This window comes from Schistocerca gregaria, unplaced genomic scaffold (assembly GCF_023897955.1).
Source record: "Schistocerca gregaria isolate iqSchGreg1 unplaced genomic scaffold, iqSchGreg1.2 ptg000156l, whole genome shotgun sequence".
Classification (NCBI taxonomy): Eukaryota; Metazoa; Arthropoda; class Insecta; order Orthoptera; family Acrididae; genus Schistocerca; species Schistocerca gregaria.
This window is the reverse complement of record NW_026061720.1, coordinates 2,542,008-2,561,063: the sequence shown is the minus strand read 5'-3', so window position 1 is coordinate 2,561,063 and position 19,056 is coordinate 2,542,008.

The following is a 19,056-nucleotide window of genomic DNA, read 5'->3' as shown; positions in this document are numbered from 1 at the left end:
CGAAGCACATCTGGTGGCGTTGTGTAATCTGTGGACCTTCAGAGTGTTGATGAAACACAGAAATTGCATCGCGAATGAATACAACAGGCACCATGAGGACTTTTTCTCCATGGGAGTAATGTCTCAAACTGTCTACGCTTTGATCGTTCCCTGGAAGACCAGTAGTAGTTTCCGAAGCACATGTAGAGTTGTTCTGTAATCTGTGGACCTTCAGAGTGTTCATGAAACACAGAAATTGCATTGGGATTTTATTCAACACTCGCCATGCAGACTTTTTTCCATGGGAGTAATGTCTCAAAGTGTCTAAGCTATGATCGATTCCTCGAAGACCAGTAGTAGTTTCCTAAGCACATCTGCACACATGCTGTAAACTGTAAACATTCAGAGTGTTGATGAAACACAGAAATTTCATCGGAATTGAATACAACAGGAACCATCCTGACCTTCCTCAATGGGAGTAATGTCACCAACTGTCTACGCTTTGATCGATTCCTGGAAGACCAGTCGTAGTTTCCGAAGCACATCTGGAGGCATTCTGTAATCTACGGACATTCATAGTGTTGTAGACACACAGAAATTGCATCGGGTTAGAATACAACAGGCACCATGCGGACTTTTCTCCATGGGAGTACTGTCTCAAACTATCTACGCTTTGATCGACCCCTGGAACACCAATAGTAGTTTCCGAAGCACATCTGGAGGCGTTCGGTGATCTGTGGACCTTCAGAGTGTTGATGAAACACGAAAATGGCATCGGGATTTAATTCAACAGGCACCATGTGGACTTTTCTCCTTGGGAGTAATGTTTCAAACTGTCTACGCTTTGATCCATTCTTGGAAGACCAGTAGTACTTTCCGAAGCACATCTGGAGGCATTGTGTAATTTGTGGACCTTCAGAGTGTTGATGAAACACAGAAATAGACTCGAGATTGAATACAACAGGCACCATGCGGACATTTCTCCATTGGAGTACTATCTCAAACTGTCTACGATTTCATCGTTCCCTGGAAGACAAGTAGTAGTTTCCAAAGCACTTTTGGAGACATACTGTGAAATGTGGATCTTCAGAGTGTTGATGAAATACCGAAATTACATCTTCTTTGATTACAACAGACACCATGCGGCCTTTTCTCCTTCACAGTAATGTCTCAAACTGTCTACGCTTTGATCGTTCCGTGGGAGACCAGTAGTAGATTCCGAAGCACATCTGGAGGCATTCTGTAATCTGTGGACCTTCAGAGTGTTGATGAAACACAGAAATTGCGTCAGGATGCAATGCAACAGGCACCATGCGGACTTGTGTCCATGGGAGTAATGTCTCAAACTGTCTACGCTTTGATCGTTCCCTGGAAGACCGGTAGTAGTTTCCGAAGAACATCTGGAGACGTTTTGTAGTATTTGGTCCTTCAGAGTGTTGATCAAACAGAGATATTCATCGCGATTAAATACAACAGGCACCAGGCGGACTTCTCTCCGAGGGAGTAATGTCTCAAACTGTCTACGCTTTGATCGTTCTCTGGAAGACCAGTATTAGTTTCCGAAGCACATCTGGAGGCGTTTTGTTACCTGTGGACCTTCAGAGTGTTGATTAAACACAGAAATTTCCTCGGGATTGAATACAACAGGCAACATTCGGACTTATGTCCATGCGAGTAATGTCTCAAACTGTCTACGCTTTAATCGTTCCGTTTAAGACCAGTAGTAGTTTCCGAAGCACATAAGGAGGCGTTCTGTAATCTGCGAACCTTCACAGTGTTGACGAAACACAGAAATGGCATCGGGATTAAATTCAACAGGCACCATGTGGACTTTTCTCCATGGGAGTAATGTCTCAAACTGTCTACGCTTTGATCGTTCGCTGGAAGGCCAGTTGTAGTTTCCGAAACACATCTGGAGGCATTCTGTAATCTGTTGACCTTCAGAGAGTTGATGAAACTCATAAATTACATCGGGATTCAATACAACAGTCACCATCCGGCCTTTTCTCAATCGGAGTATTGTCTCCAACTGTCTAGGTTTTGATCGTTCCCAGGAAGACCAGTAGAAGTTTCCGAAGCACATCTTCAGGCATTCAGTTGTCTGTCAACATTCAGAGTGTTGATGATACAGAAATTGCATGGGTATTGATTACAAAAGGCACCATGCATACTTTGCTCCATGGGAGTAATGTCTCAAACTGTCTAAGCTTTGATCCATTCTTGGAAGACCAGTAGTAGTTTCCGATGCACATCTGGAAGCATTGTGTAATTTGTGGACCTTCAGAGTGTTGATGAAACACAGAAATAGCCTCGAGATTGAATACAACAGGCACCATGCGGACTTATCTCCAAAGGGCGTAATGTCTCAAACTGTCTGTCATTGGATCGTTCCCTGGAATACCAGTAGTAATTTCCGAAGCACATTTGGAGGCATTCTGTAATCTGTGGACCTTCAGAGTGTTGATGAAACACAGAAATTGCATCGGGATTCAATGCAAGAGGCACCATGCGGACTTTTCTCCATGGGAGTGATGTCTCAATATGTCTACACTTTGATCGTTCCCTGGGAGACCAGTAGTAGGTTCCGAAGCACATCTGGAGGTGTTGTGTAATCTGTGGTCCTTCAGAGTGTTGATGAAACACAGAAATTACATAGCGATTGAATAGAACCGGCACCATGCTGACTTTTCTTCATGGGAGTAATGTCTCAAACTGTCTACGCTTTGATCGATAACTGGAAGACCAGTAGTAGTTTCCGAAGCACATCTGGAGGCATTCTGTGATCCGTGGACCTTCAGGGTTTTGATGAAACAGAGAAATTGCATTGGGATTCAATACAACAGGCACCATGAGGGCTTTTCTCTATGGGAGTAATGTCTCAAACTGTCTACGCTTTGATCGATTCCTGGAACACCAGTAGTAGTTTCCGAAACACATCTGGAGGCTTCCTGTATTCTGTGGACGGTCACAGTTTTGATGAAAGACAGAAATTGCATCGGGACTCAATGCAACAGCACCATGCGTAATTTTTTCCATGGGAGTAATGTCCCAAACTGTCTACGCTCTGATCGTTCCCCGGAAGACTAGTAGCAGATTTCGAAGCACATCTGGAGGCATTCTGTAATCTGTGGACCTTCAGAGTGTTGATGAAGCACAGAAATTGCATCGGGATTCAATGCAACCGGCACCATGCAGACTTTTCTCCATGGGAGTGATATCAGAAACTGTCTACACTTTGATCGTTCCCTGGAACTCCCATAGTAGTTTCCGAAGCACATCTGGTGGCGTTGTGTAATCTGTGGACCTTCAGAGTGTTGATGAAACACAGAAATTGCATCGCGATAGAATACAACAGGCACCATGAGGACTTTTTCTCCATGGGAGTAATGTCTCAAACTGGCTACGCTTTGATCGTTCCCTGGAAGACCAGTAGTAGTTTCCGAAGCACATGTGGAGTTGTTCTGTAATCGCTGGACCTTCAGAGTGTTCATGAGACACAGAAATTGCATTGGGATTTTATTCAACACTCGCCATGCGGACTTTTTTCCATTTGAGTAATGTCTCAAACTGTCGAAGCAATGATCGATTCGTCGAAGACCAGTAGTAATTTACTAAGCACATCTGCAGGCATTCTGTACACTGTCGACATTCAGAGTGTTGATGAAAACAGAAATTTCATCGGGATTAAATACAACAGGAACCATCCTGACTTTTCTCAGTGGGAGTTATGTCTCAAACTGTCTACGCTTTGATCGATTCCTGGAAGACCAGTCGTAGTTTCCGAAGCACATCTGGAGGCATTCTGTAATCTGTGGACATTCATAGTGTTGTAGAAACACAGAAATTGCATCGGGTTTGAATACAACAAGCACCATGCGGACTTTTCTCCATGGGAGTACTGTCTCAAACTATCTACGCTTTGATCGACCCCTGGAACACCAACAGTAGTTTCCGAAGCACATCTGGAGGCGTTATGTAATCTGTGGACCTTCAGAGTGTTGATGAAACAAAGAAATTGCATCAGGATAGAATACAACAGTAACCATGCGGAAATTTCTCCATGGGAGTAATGTCGAAAATTGTCTACGCTTTATCGATTCCTGAAAGTCCAGTAGAAGTTTCCGAAGCACATCTGGAGGCATTTTATAATTTGTGGACCTTCAGAGTGTTGATGAAACACAGAAATTGCCTCGGGATTTAATACAACAGACACCAAGCCGAATTTTCTCCATGGGAGTAAAGTCTCAAACCGTCTACGCTTCGATCGTTCCCTGGAAGTCCAGTAGTAGTTTCCGAAGCACATCTAGAGGCATTCTGTAATCTGTGGACGTTTAGAGTGCTGATGCAACGCAAAAATTGCATGGCGATTGAATACAACAGGCACCATGCGGACTTTTCTCTTTGGGAGTAAAGTCGCAAACTTTCTACGCTTTGATCGTTATGTGGAAGACCACTAGTATTTTCAGAAGCACATTTCGAGGCGTTCCGTAATCTTTGGACCTTCAGAGTGCTTATGAAACACAGAAAGGGCATCGGGATTGAATACAAGAGGCACCATGCGGACTTTTCTCCGTGGGAGTAATGTCTTAAAAGGTGTACGCTTTGATCGATTCCTGGAAGACCAGTGGTAGATACCGAAGCACATCTAGAGGCATTCTGTAATCTGTGGACCTTTAGAGTGTTCACGAAACACAGAAATTGCATGGGGATTGAATACAACAGGCAGCATGCTGACTTTTCTCCTTGGGAGTAATGTCTCAAACTGTCTACGCTTCGATCTTACCCTGGAAGACCAGTAGTAATTTCAAAGAACATGTGGAGGCGTTCTGCAATCTGTGGACCTTCACAATGTTGATGAAACACAGAAATGGCATGGGGATTGAATACAACAGGCACCATGCGGACTTTTCTCCGTGGGAGTAATTTCTTAGTCTACGCTTTGAACGATTCCTGGATGACCAGTAGTACTTTCCAAAGCACATCTTGAGGCATTCTGTAAGCTGTCGACCTTCAGAGTGTTGATGAAATACAGAAATTGCATCGGGATTAAATACAACAGGCACCATGAGGACTTTTCTCTATGGGAGTAATGTCTCAAACTGTCTACGTTTTGATACTTTCCTGGAAGACTAGTGGAGTTTCTGGAGCAGATCTGGAGACGTTGTGAAATCTGTGGTTCTTCAGCGTGTTGATTAATCAGAGAAATTGCATCGTGATTGCATACAGCAGGCACCATGCGGACTTTCCTTCTTGGGAGTAATGTCTCAAACTGTCCACGCTTTGATCGTTATCTGGAAGACCAGTAGTAGTTTCCAAGCATATCTGGAGGCATTCTGTAATCTGTGGACCTTCAGAGGGTTGATGAAACCCAGAATTTGCATCGGGATTCAATGCAACAGGCACCATGCTGACTTTTCTCCAGGGGAGTAATGTCTCAAAGTGTCTACGCTTTGATCGTTCCCTGGAAGACTAGCAGAAGTTTAGGAAAAACATCTGGAGGCATTCTGTAATCAGTGGACGCTCAGAGTGTTGATGTAACACAGAAATTGCATCGGGATTGAATACAACAGGCACCATGCGGACTTTTCTCCTAGGGAGTAAAGTTTTAAACGGTCTACACTTTGATCGATTTCTGGAAGACCAGTAGTAGTGTCCGAAGCACATCTGGAGGTATTCTGTAATCTGTGGAACTTCAGAGTGTTGATGAAATACAGAAATTGCATCGGGATTGAATACAACAGGCACCATGTGGACCTTTCTCCATGGGTGCAATGTCTCAAACTGTCTATGCTTTGATCGTTCAATGGAAGACCAGTAGTTGTTTCCGTAGCACATGTGGAGGCGTTCTGTAATGTGGGGACCTTCAGAGTGTTGATGAAACAAAGAAATTGCATCGGGATTGAATACAACAGTAACCATGCGGAACTTTCACCATGGGATTAATGTCTCAAATTATCTACGCTTTGAGCGATTCCTGGAAGACCAGTAGTAAATTCCGAAGCACACCTGGAGGCATTCTGTAATTTGTGGACCTTCAGAGTGTAGATGAAACACTGAAGTGGCCTCGAGATTGAATATAACAGGAACCATGCGGACCATTCTCCATGGGTGAAATGTCTCAAACTGTCTATGCTTTGATCGTTCACTGGAATATCAGTAGTAGTTTCCGAAACACATGTGGAAGCGTTCTGTCATCTTGCTGGCCTTCAGAGTGTTGATGAAACACAGAAATTGCCTCGAGATTGAATACAACAATCACCATGCGGACTATTCTCCATGGGAGTAATGTCTCAAACTGTCTACGCTTTGATCGTTCAATGGACACCAGTAGTAGTTTCCGATGCACATCTGGAGGCATTCTGTAATCTGTCAACATTCTGAGTGTTGATCAAATACAGAAATTCCATCGGCTTTGAATACAAAAGGCAACATGCAGGCTTTTTCCATGGGAGTAATGTCTCAAACTCTCTACGCTTCGATCGTTCCCTGTAAGACCAGTAGTATTTTCCGAAGTATATCTGTAGGCATTCTGTAATCTGTGGACCTTCAGAGTGTTGATTAAACACAAAAATTGCATCGTTATTGAATAGAACAGGCACCATGCTGACTTTTCTCCAAGGGAGTAAAGTCTCAAAGTGTCTACGCTTTGATCGTTGCCTGAAGTCCAGTAGTAGTTTCCGAAGCACATCTGGTGGCATTGTGTCATTTGTGGACCTCCAGAGTGCTGATGAAACACAATCATTGCATCGGGATTGAAACAACAGTCACGATGAGGAATTTTCTCAATGGGAGTAATGTCTCAAACTGTCTACGTTTTGATTGATTCTTGGAAGACCAGTAGTAGCTTCCGAAGCACACCTGGAGGAATTGTGTAATTTGTGGACCTTCAGAGAGTTGATGAAGCACAGAAATAGCCTCGAGATTCAATACAACAGGCACCATGCGGAACTTTCTCCATGGGTGTAATGTCCCAAACATTCAACGATTCGATCGTTCCCTGGAAGACCAGTAGTAGTTTCCGAAGCACATTTGGAGGCATTCTGTAATCTGTGGACCTTCAGAGTGTTGATGAAATATCGAAATTGCATCGGCTTTGAATACAGCAGGCGCCATGCAGCCTTTTGTTCTTGGCAGTAGTGTCTCAAACTGTCTACGTTTTGATCGTTCTGTGGAAGACCAGTAGTAGCTTCCGAAACACATCTGGAGGCATTCTGTAATATGTGGAGCTTCAGAGTGTTGATAAAACACAGAAATTTCGTCGGGATTGCATGCAACAGGCACCATGTTTACTTTTCTCTATGGGGGTAATGTCTCAAACTGTCTACGCTTTGATCGATTCCTGGAAGCCAGTAGCAGTTTCCAAAGCACATCTGGAAACATTCTGTAACCTGTGGACATTCAGAGAGTTGATGAAATACAGAAATTCCATCGGCTTTGAATACAACAGGCACCATGTGGACTTTTCTCCATGGGAGTAATGTCACAAACTGTCTACGCTTAGATCGATCACTGGAAAACCAGTGTAGTTTCTGGAGCAGATCTGGTGAAGTTGTGTAATCTGTGGTCCTTCAGAGTGTTGATGAAACACAGAAATTGCATGGGCATTGAATACGACAGGCACCATGCGGACTTTTCCCCTTGGGAGTAATGTCTCAAACTGTCCACGCTTTGATCATTCCCTGGAAGACCAGTAGTTGTTTCCGAAGCACATCTGGAGGCGTTGTGTAATCTTTGGTCCTTCAGAGTGTTGATCAAACAAAGAAATTGTATCGGGATTTAATTCAACGGCCACCATGCGGACTTTTCTCCATGGGAGTAATGTTCAAACTGTCTACGCTTTGATCGATTCCTGGAAGACCAGTAATAGCTCCCAAAGCAAATCTGGAGGCATTCCGTAATCTGTGGACCTTCAGAGTGCAGATGAAACACAGAAATTGCGTCGGGATTGAATGCAACAGGCACCATGCGGTGTTTTCTTTATGGGAGTAAAAACTCAAACTGTCTACGCATTGATCGATTCAAGGAAGACCAGTTGCAGTTTCCATAGCACATCTGGAGACATTCTGTAATCTGTGGACATTCAGAGTGTTGATGAAATACAGAAATTCCATCGGCCTTCAATACAACAGGCACCATGTGGACTTTTCTCCATGGGAGTAATATCTCAAACTGTCTACGCTTTGATCCTTTCCTTGAAGACTAGTGTAGTTTCCGGAGCAGATCTGGAGACGTTCTGAAATCTGTGGTCCTTCAGCGTGTTGATTAATCAGAGAAATTGCATCGTGATTGCATACAACAGGCACCATGCGGACTTTCCTTGTTGAGAGTAATGTCTCAAACTGTCCACGCTTTGATCGTTATCTGGAAGACCAGTAGTAGTTTCCAAGCATATCTGGAGGCATTCTGTAATCTGTTGACCTACAGAGTGTTGATGAAACACAGAAATAGCCTCGAGATTCGATACAAAAGGCACCATGCAGACTGTTCTCCATGGGGGTGATGTCTCAAACTGTCTACGATTTTATCGTTACCTGGAAGACCAGTAGCAATTTCCAAAGCACAACTGCAGGCATTCTGTAACTGTGGACATTCATAGTGTTGATGAAATACAAAAATTCTATCGGCTTTGAATACAATAGTCACCATGTCTACTTTTCTCCAAGGGAGTAATGTCTCAAACTATCTACGCTTTGATCGTTCAATGTAAGACCAGTAGAAGTTTCCGAAGCACATCTGAAGATATTCTGTTACCTGTGGACATTCAGAGTAATGATGAATTACAGAATTTCCAACGGCTTTGAATACAACAGGCACCACGCGGACTTTTCTCCATAAGAGTAATGTCTCAAACTGTCTACGCTTTGATCGTTCAATGGAAGACCAGTAGAAGTTTCCGAAGCACATCTTGGGGCATTCAGTAATTTGTGGACCTTCAGAGTGTTGATGAAACACAGAAATTGCCTCGAGATTGAATACAACAGGCACCATGCGGACTATTCTCAATCGGAGCAATGTCTCATACTGCTTACGACTTGATCGTTCCCTGGAAGACCAGTAGTAGTTTCCAAAGCACATTTGGACGTATTCTGTAACCTGTGGACATTCGGAGTGTTGATGAAATACAGAATTTCCATCGGCTTTGAATACAACAGGCACCACGCGGACTTTTCTCCATGGGAGTAATGTCTCAGACTGTCTACCCTTTGATCGTCCCCTGGAAGACCAGTAGTAGTTTCCGAAGCACATCTGGAGGCATTCTGTAATCTGTACACATTCAAAGTGTTGATGAAACACAGAAATTGCATGGAATTGAATACAACAGGCAACATGTGGACTTTTCTCCAAGGGAGTAATGTCTCAAACTGTCTACGCTTCGGTCGTACCCTGGAAGACCAGTAGTTGTTTCCGTAGCACATGTGGAGGCTTTCTGTAATCTGTGGACTATCAGAGTGTTGATGAAACACAGAAATGGCATCGGGATTGAATAAAACAATCACCGTGCGGAATTATCTGCATCGGAGTAGTATCTCAAATTGTCTACGCTTTGATCGATTCCTGGAAGAGCAGTAGTAGCTTCCGAACCACATCTGGAGGCATTGTGTAATCTGTGGACCTTCAGAGTGTTGATGAAACACAGAAATAGCCTCAAGATTGAATACAACAGGCACCATACGGACTGTTCTCCATGGGGGTAATGTCTCAAACTGTCTACGTTTTGATCGTTCTCTGGAAGACCAGTAGCAGCTTCCAATGCACATCAGGAGGCATTCTGTAATCTGTGGACATTCAGAGTGTTTGATAAATTACAGAAATTACATCGGCTTTGAATACAACAGGCACCACGAGGACTTTTCTCCATTAGAGTAATGTGTCAGTCTGTCTACGCTTTCATCGTTCCCTGGAAGACCAGTAGAAGATTCCGAAACACAACTTGAGGCATTCAGTAATCTGTGGACCTTTAGAGTGTTGATGAAACACAGAAAATGCATTAGAATGGAATACAACAGGCACCATGCGGACTTTTCTCCTTGGGAGTAATGTCTCAAACTGTCTATGCTTTGATCGTTATCTGGAAGTCCAGTAGAAGTTTCCGAAGCACATCTGAATGTATTCTGTAACCTGTGGACATTCAGAGTGTTTATGAATTACAGAATTTTCAACGGCTTTGAATACAACAGGCACCACGCGGACTTTTCTCCATGGGAGTAATGTCTCAAACTGTCTACGCTTTGATCGTTCAATGGAAGACCAGTAGAAGTTTCCGAAGCACATCTTGGGGCATTCAGTAATTTGTGGACCTTCAGAGTGTTGATAAAACACAGAAATTACCTCGAGATTGAATACAACAGGCACCATGCGGACTATTCTAAATCCGAGCAATGTCTCAAACTGCTTACGACTTGATCGTTCCCTGGAAGACCAGTAGTAGTTTCCAAAGCACATTTAGAGGTATTCTGTAACCTGTGGACATTCAGAGTGTTGATGAAATACAGAATTTCCATCGGCTTTGAATACAACAGGCACCACGCGGTCTTTTCTCCATGGGAGTAATGTCTCAGACTGTCTACTCTTTGAGCGTTCCCTGGAAGACCAGTAGTAGTTTCCGAAGCACATCTGAAGGCGTCCTGTAATCTGTGAACCTTCAGAGTGTTGATGAAATTCAGAAATTGCTTCGGGATTGATTACAGCGGGCACCATGCGGACTTTTCTCAATGGGACTAATTTTTCAAACTGTCTACGCTTTGATCGTTCCCAGGAAGATCCGTAGTAGCTTCTGAAGCACATGTGGAGGCGTTCTGTAATCTGTGGACGTTCAGAGTGTTGATGAAACAAAGAAATTGCATCGGGATTGAATACAACAGGCACCATGCGGAATTTTCTGCATCTGAGTAGTATCTCAAATTGTCTACGCCTTGATCGATTCCTGGAAGAGCAGTAGTAGCTTCCAAAGCGCATCTGGAGGCGTTGTGTAATTAGTTGACCTTCAGAGTGTTGATGAAAAACTGTAATAGACTCGAGATTGAATACAAAAGGCACCATGCAGACTGTTCTCCATGGGGGTGATGTCTCAAACTGTCTACGTTTTGATCGTTCCCTGGAAGACCAGTAGCAATTTCCAAAGCACAACTGCAGGCATTCTGTAACTGTGGACATTCATAGTGTTGATGAAATACAAAAATTCTATCGGCTTTGAATACAATAGGCACCATGTCGACTTTTCTCCAAGGGAGTAATGTCTCAAAGTGTCTACGCTTTGATCGTTCAATGGAAGACCAGTAGAAGTTTCCGAAGCACATCTTGGGGCATTCAGTAATTTGTGGACCTTCAGAGTGTTGATGAAACACAGAAATTTCCTGGAGATTGAATACAACAGGCACCATGCGGACTATTCTAGATCGGAGCAATGTCTCAAACTGCTTACGACTTGATCGTTCCCTGTAAGACCAGTAGTAGTTTCCAAAGCACATTTGGAGGTATTCTGCAACCTGTGGACATTCGGAGTGTTGATGAAATACAGAATTTCCATCGGCTTTGAATACAACAGGCACCACGCGGACTTTTCTCAATGGGAGTAATGTCTCGGACTGTCTACTCTTTGAGCGTTCCCTGGAAGACCAGTAGTAGTTTCCGAAGCACATCTGGAGGCATACTGTAATCTGTACACATTCAAAATGTTGATGAAACACAGAAATTGCATGGGATTGAATACAACAGGCACCATGTGGACTTTTCTCCAAGGGAGTAATGTCTCAAACTGTCTACGCTTTGATCGTTCAATGGAAGACCAGTAGAAGTTTCCGAAGCACATCTTGGGGCATTCAGTAATCTGTGGACCTTCAGAGTGTTGATGAAAAACAGAAATTGCATGGGGATTGAATACAAGAGGCACCATGCGGACTTTTCTCCATGGGAGTAAGTCTAAAACTGTCTACGCTTCGATCGTACCCTGGAAGACCAGTAGTTGTTTCCGTAGCACATGTGGAGGCTTTCTGTAATCTGTGGACCTTCCGAGTGTTGATGAAACATAGAAATTGCATCGGGATTGTATACAACAGACACCATGCGGAATTATCTCCATCGCAGTAATGCCTCAAATTGTCTACGCTTTGACCGATTCCTGCAAGACAAGTAGTAGCTTCCGAAGCACATCTGGAGGCATTGTGTAATTTGTGGACCTTCAGAGTGTTGATGAAACACAGAAATAGAATCGAGATTGAATACAACAGGCACCATGCGGAATATTGTCCATGGGGGTAAAGTCTCAAACTGTCACAGCTTTGATCGTTCCCTGGAAGACCAGTAGCAGTTTCCAAAACATCTTGAGGCATTCAGTAATTTGTGGACCTTTAGAGTGTTGATGAATCAGAGAAATTGCATGGGGATTGAATACAACAGGCACCATGCGGACTTGTCTCCTTGGGAGTAATGTCTCAAACTGTCTACGTTTTGATCGTTATCTGGAAGACCAGTAGATGTTTCCGCAGCATATCTGGAGGCATTCTGTAATCTGTGGACCTTAAGAGTGTTGATGAAATACCGAAACTTCATCTTCTTTGAATACAACTGGCACCATGCGGCCTTTCCTCCTTGGCAGTAATGTTTCAAACTGTCTACGCTTTGATCGTTCCGTGTAAGACCAGTAGTAGTTTCCGAAGCACATCTGGAGGCATTCTGTAATCTGTAGACCTTCAGAGTGTTGATAAAACACAGAAATTGCATCGGGATTGAATACAACAGGCACCATTCGGACTTGTGTCCATGGGAGTGATGTCTCAAACTGTCTACGCTTTGATCGTTCCCTGGAAGACCAGTAGTAGCTTCCGAATGACATCTGGCGGCGTTGTGTAATCGTTGGTTCTTCAGAATGTTGTTCAAACAAAGAAATTGCATCGGGATTCAATACAAAAGGTCCATGCGGCCTTTTCTCCAAGTGAGTTATGTCTCAAACTGTTACGTTTTGATCGTGCCTTGGAAGACCAGTAGTAGTTTCCGAAGCACATCTGGAGGCTTTGTGTAATATATGGACCTTCAGAGTGTTGATGAAACACAGTAATAGCCTCGAGATTGAATACAACAGGCACCATGCGGACATTTCTCCGTCGGAGTACTGTCACAAACTGTCTACGATTTAATCGCTCTGTGGGTTTCCAGTAGTAGTTTTCGAAGCTCATCTGGAGGCATTATGTAACCTGTGGATGTTCAGAGTGCTGATGAAACACAAACATTGCATCGGGATTGATTACAGCAGGCACCATTCGGACTTTTCTCCATCGGAGTAATGTCTCAAACTGTCTACGATTTGATCCTTCCCTGGAAGACAAGTAGAGGTTTCCGAAGCACATCTGAAGGCATTTTGTAATCTGTGGACATTTAGGGTGTTGATGAAATATAGAAATTCCATTGGCTTTGAGTACAACAGGCACCATGCATACTTTTCTCGATGGGAGTAATGTCTCAAATGTCTACTATTTAATCGTTCCCTGGAAGACAAGTAGTAGTTTCCAAAGCACATTTGGAGGCGTTCAGTAAAATGTGGACCTTCAGAGTCTTGATGAAATATCGAAATTGCATCTTCTTTGAATACAGCAGACACTAAGCGGCCTATTCTCCTTGACAGTAATGACTCAAACTGTCTACGCTTAGATCGTTCCGTGGAAGACCAGTAGTAGATTCCGAAGCACATCTGGAGGCATTCTGTAATATGTGGACCTTCAGAGTGTTGATGAATCACTGAAATTGCATCGGGATTGAATACAACAGGCACCATGCGGACTTTTCTCCACGGAGTAATGTTCAAACTGTCTACTCTTTGATCGATTCGTGGAAGACCAGTAGTAGTTTCCGAATCCCATTTGGAGTCATTCTGTAATATGGGGACCTTCAGAGTGTTGCTGAAATACCGAAATTGCATCGGCTTTGAATACAACAGACACCATGCCGCATTTTCTTCTTGGCAATAATGTCTGAAACTGTCTACGCTTTATTCGTTCCGTGGAAGACCAATAGCAGTTTCCGAAGCACATATGGAGGCATTCTGTAATCTATGGACCTTGAGAGTGTTGATGAAACACAGTTATTGCATCGGGATTGAATACAACAGGCACCATGCAGACTTTTCTCCATGTTAGTTATGTCTCATGCTCTCTATGATTCGATCGTTCTGTGGAAGACCAGTAGTAGTTTCCGAAGAACATTTGGGGGCGTTGTGTAATCTGTGGACCTTCAGAGTGTTGATGAAACACAGAAATGGCATCGGGATTTAATTCAACTGGCACCATGCGGACTTTTCTCCATGGAAGAAATGTCTCAAACTATCTTCGCTTTGATCGTACCCTGGCGGACCAGTAGTAGTTTCCGAAGCACATCTGGAGGCATTCTGTAAACTGTAGAATATCAGAGTGTTGATGAAACACAGAAATTGCATTGGGATTAAATACAACAATCACCATGCGGCCTTTTCTACATCGGAGTAATGTATCAAATTGTCTACGTTTTGATCGATTCCCGGAAGACTAGTAGTAGCTTCCGAAGCACATCTGGAGGCATTGTGTAATTTGTGGACCTTCAGAGTTTTGATTAAACCCAGAAGTTGCATCGGGATTCAATGCAACAGGCACCATGCAGACTTGTGTCCATGGGAGTAATGTCTCAAACTGTCTACGCTTTGATCGTTATCTGGAGACAAGTAGAAGTTTCCGAAGCATACCTGGCGGCATTCTGTAATCTGTGGACATTCAGAGTGTTGATAAATTACAGAAATTCCATCTGCTTTGAATACAACAGGCACCATGAGGACTTTTCTCCATGGGAGTAATGTCTCAATCTGTCTACCATTTCATCGTTCCCTGGAAGGCCAGTAGAAGATTCCGTAGCACATCTTGAGGCATTCAGTAATCTGTGGACATTTAGAGTATTGATGAAACACAGTAATTGCATCGGGATTGAATACAACAGGCACCATGCGGACTTTTCCCCATGGGAGTAATTTCTCAAACTGTCTACGCTTTGATTGACTCTTGGAAGGCCAGTAATAGCTCCCAAAGCACATCTTGAGGCATTCCGTAATCTGTGGTCCTTCAGAGTGTTGATGCAAAGAAATTGCATCGGGATTAAATACAACAGACACCATGCGGAATTTTCTCCATCGGAGTAATGTCTCCAATTGTCTACGCTTTGAACGATTCCTGGAAGACCAGTAGTTGTTTCCGAAGCACATCTGGAGGCATTCTGGATTCTGTGGACAATTAGAGTGTTGCTGAAACACGGAAATTTCATCGGGATTGAATACAGCATTCACCATGCTGACTTTTCTCCATGGGATTAATTCTCAAACTATCTACGCTTTGATCGTTCCCTGGAGTACCAGTAGTAGTTTCCGAAGCACATCTGGAGGAATTCTGTAATCTGTGGACCTTCAGAGTGTTGTTGAAATACCGAAATTGCATCTTCTTTGAATACAACAGGCACCATGCGGATTTTCTCCATGAGAGAAATGTCTCAAACTGTCTACGATTTGATAGTTCCCTGGAAGACCAGTAGTGGTTTTCGAAGCACATTTGGAGGCATTCTGTAATCTGTGGACCTTCAGAGTGTAGATGAAACACAGAAATGGCGTAGGGATTGAATGCAACACGCACCATGCGGACTTTCCTTTATGGGAGTAATGGTTCAAACTGTATACGCTTTGATCGATTCGTGGAAGACCAGTAGCAGTTTCGAAAACACATCTGGAGGCATTCTGTAATCTGTGGACATTCTGAGTGTTGATGAAATACAGAAATTCCATTGGCTTTGTTACAACAGGCACCATGCGGACATTCCTCCTTGGGAGTAATGTCTCAAACTGTATACGCTTTGATCGATTCCTGGAAGAACAGGAACAGCTGCCAAACCACATCTCGAGGCATTCCGTAATCTGTGGACCTACAGAGTGTAGAGGAAACACAAATACTGCATCGGCATTAAATACAAAAAGCACCATGCATACTTTTCTCCATGGGAGAAATATCTCATATTGACTATGCTTTGATCGTTCCCTGGATTACCAGAAGTAGTTTCCGAAGCACATGTGGAGGCGTTGTGTAATATGTAGAGCTTGAGAGTGTTGATGAAACACTGATATTGCATCGGGATTGAATACAAAAGACACCATGCGGAAGTTTCTCCATCGTAGTAATGTCTCAAATTGTCTACGCTTTGATCGATTAATGGAAGAACAGTAGTAGTTTCCCAAGCACATCTGGAGGCATTCTGTAATCTGTGGACTATCAGAGTGTTGAAGAAACAAAGAAATTGCATCGGGATTGAATACAACAGACACCATGCGGAATTTTCTCCATCGGAGTAATGTCTCAAATTGTCTACGCTTTGATCGATTCCTGAAAGAACAGTAGTAGCTTCCGAAGCACATCTGGAGGCATTGTGTAATTTGTGGACCTTCACAGTGTTGATGAAACACAGAAATTGCCTCGAGATTGAATACAACAGGCACCATGCGGACTATTCTCCATAGGAGCAATGTCTCAAACCGTCTACGCTTTGATCGTTCAATGGAAGACCAGTAGAAGTTTCCGAAACACATCTGGAGGTATTCTGCAATCTGTGGACATTCAGAGTGTTGATGAAATACAGAAATCCATCGGCTTTGAATACAACAGGCACCACGCGGACTTTACTCCATGGGACTATGTCTCAGACTGTCTACGCTTTGATCGATTCCTGGAAGACCAGTAGTAGATTCCGAAGCACATCTGGAGGCATTTTGTAATTTGTGGACCTTCAGAGTGTTGATGAAACACAGAAATTGCCTTGAGATTGAATACAACATTAACCATGCGGACTATTCTCCATGGGGGTAATGTCTCAAACTGTCAACGCTTTGATTGACTCCTGGAAGACCAGTAATAGCTCCCAAAGCACATCAGGAGGCATTCCGTAATCTGTGGACCTTCAGAGTGTTGATGCAAAGAAATTGCATCGGGATTGAATACAACATACACCTTGAGGAATTTTCTCCATGGAAGTAATGTCTCCAATTGTCTACGCTTTGATCGATTCCTGGAAGAGCAGTAGTTGTTTCAGAAGCACATCTGGAGACATTCTGGATTCTGTGGAATATCAGAGTGTTGCTGAAAAACGGAAATTTCATCGGGATTGAATACAACATTCACCATGCGGACTTTTCTCCATGGGATTAATTCTCAAACTATCTACGCATAGATCTTTCCGTGGAGTACCAGTAGTAGTTTCCGAAGCACATCTGGAGGCATTCTGTAATCTGTGGACTATCAGAGTGTTGATGAAATACCGAAATTGCATCTTTTTTGAATACAACTGGCACCATGCGGTCTTTCCTCCTTGGCAGTAATGTCTCAAACTGTCAACGCTTTGATCGTTCCGTGGAAGACCAGTAGTAGTTTCCGAAGCACATCTGGAGGCGATCTGTAACCTGTGGACCTTCAGTGCGTTGATGAAACACAGAAATTGCATCGGGATTTATTTCAACAGGTACCATGCGGACTTTTCTCCATGGGAGTAATGTCTCGACTATCTACGTTTTGATCGTCCCCTGGAAGACCAGTAGTAGATTTCGAAGCACATCTGGAGGCATTCTGTAATGTGTGGACCCTCAGAGTGTTGATGAAACACAGAAATTGCATCGGGATTGAATACAACTGGCACCATTCGGTCTTTTCTCCATTGGAGTCATGTCTCAAACTGTCTACGCTTTGATCGGTCAATGGGAGACCAGTAGAAGTTTCCGAAGCACATCGTCAGGAATTCAGTAATCTGTGGACCTTCAGAGTGTTGATGAAAAACAGAAATTGAATGGGGATTGAATGCAACAGTAACCATGCGGAATTATCTCCATGGGAGTAATGTCTCAAATTGTCTACGCTTTGATCGATTCCTGGAAGACCGGTAGTGGTTTTCGAAGCACATTTGGAGGCATTCTGTAATCTGTGGACCTTCAGAGTGTTGATGAAATACCGAAATTGCATAGGCTTTGAATACAACCGGCACAATGCGGCCTTTTCTATTTGGCAGTAATGTCTCAAACTGTCTACCATTTGATCGTTCCGTGGAAGACCAGTAGTAGATTCCGAAGATCATATGGAGGCATTCTGCAATCTGTGGACCTTCAGAGTGTTGATGAAACACATAAATAGCGTCGAGATTGAATACAACAGGAACCATGCGGACATTTCTCCATGGGAAAATGTCTCAAACTGTCTACGTTTTGATCAATTCCTGGAAGACCAGTAGTAGTTTCCGAAGCACATCTGGAGGCATTCTGGAATCTGTGGACTATCAGAGTGTTTATGAAACACAGAAATTGCATCGGGATTGAATACAACAGGCACCATGCGGACTTTTCTCCATGGGAGTAATGTCTCAAACTATCAACGTTTCGATCGTTCACTGGAAGGCCAGTATTATTTTCCGAAGCACATCTGGAGGCATTCTGTAATCTGTGAACCTTCAGAGTGTTGATGAAATACAGAAATTGCGTCTGGATTGTATACAACAGGCACCATGCGGAATTTTCTCCATTGGAGTAATGTCTCAAACTGTCTACGCTTTGATCGATTCCTGGAAGACCAGTTATAGCTCCCAAAGCACATCTGGAGGCATTGCGAAATCTGGGGACCTTCAGACTTTAGATGAAACATAAGAATTGCATCGGCATTGAATACAATAGGCACCATGGGTACTTTTCTACATGGGAGTAATGTCTCAATCTGTCTACGCTTTGATCGATTCCTGGAAGACCAGTAATAGCTCCCAAAGCACATCTGGAGTCATTCCGAAATCTGTGGACCTTCAGACTTCAGATGAAACATAATAATTGCATCGGCATTGAATACAATAGGCACCATGGGTACTTTTCTCCATGGGAGTAATGTCTCGAACTGTCTACGATTTGATCGTTTCATGGAAGACCAGTAGTAGTTTCCGAAGCACATCTGGAGGCATTCTGTAATCTGTGGACCTTCATGGTGTTGATGAAATTCCGAAATTGCATCGGCTTTGAATAAAATTTGGCAGTAATGTCTCAAACTGTCTACGCTTTGA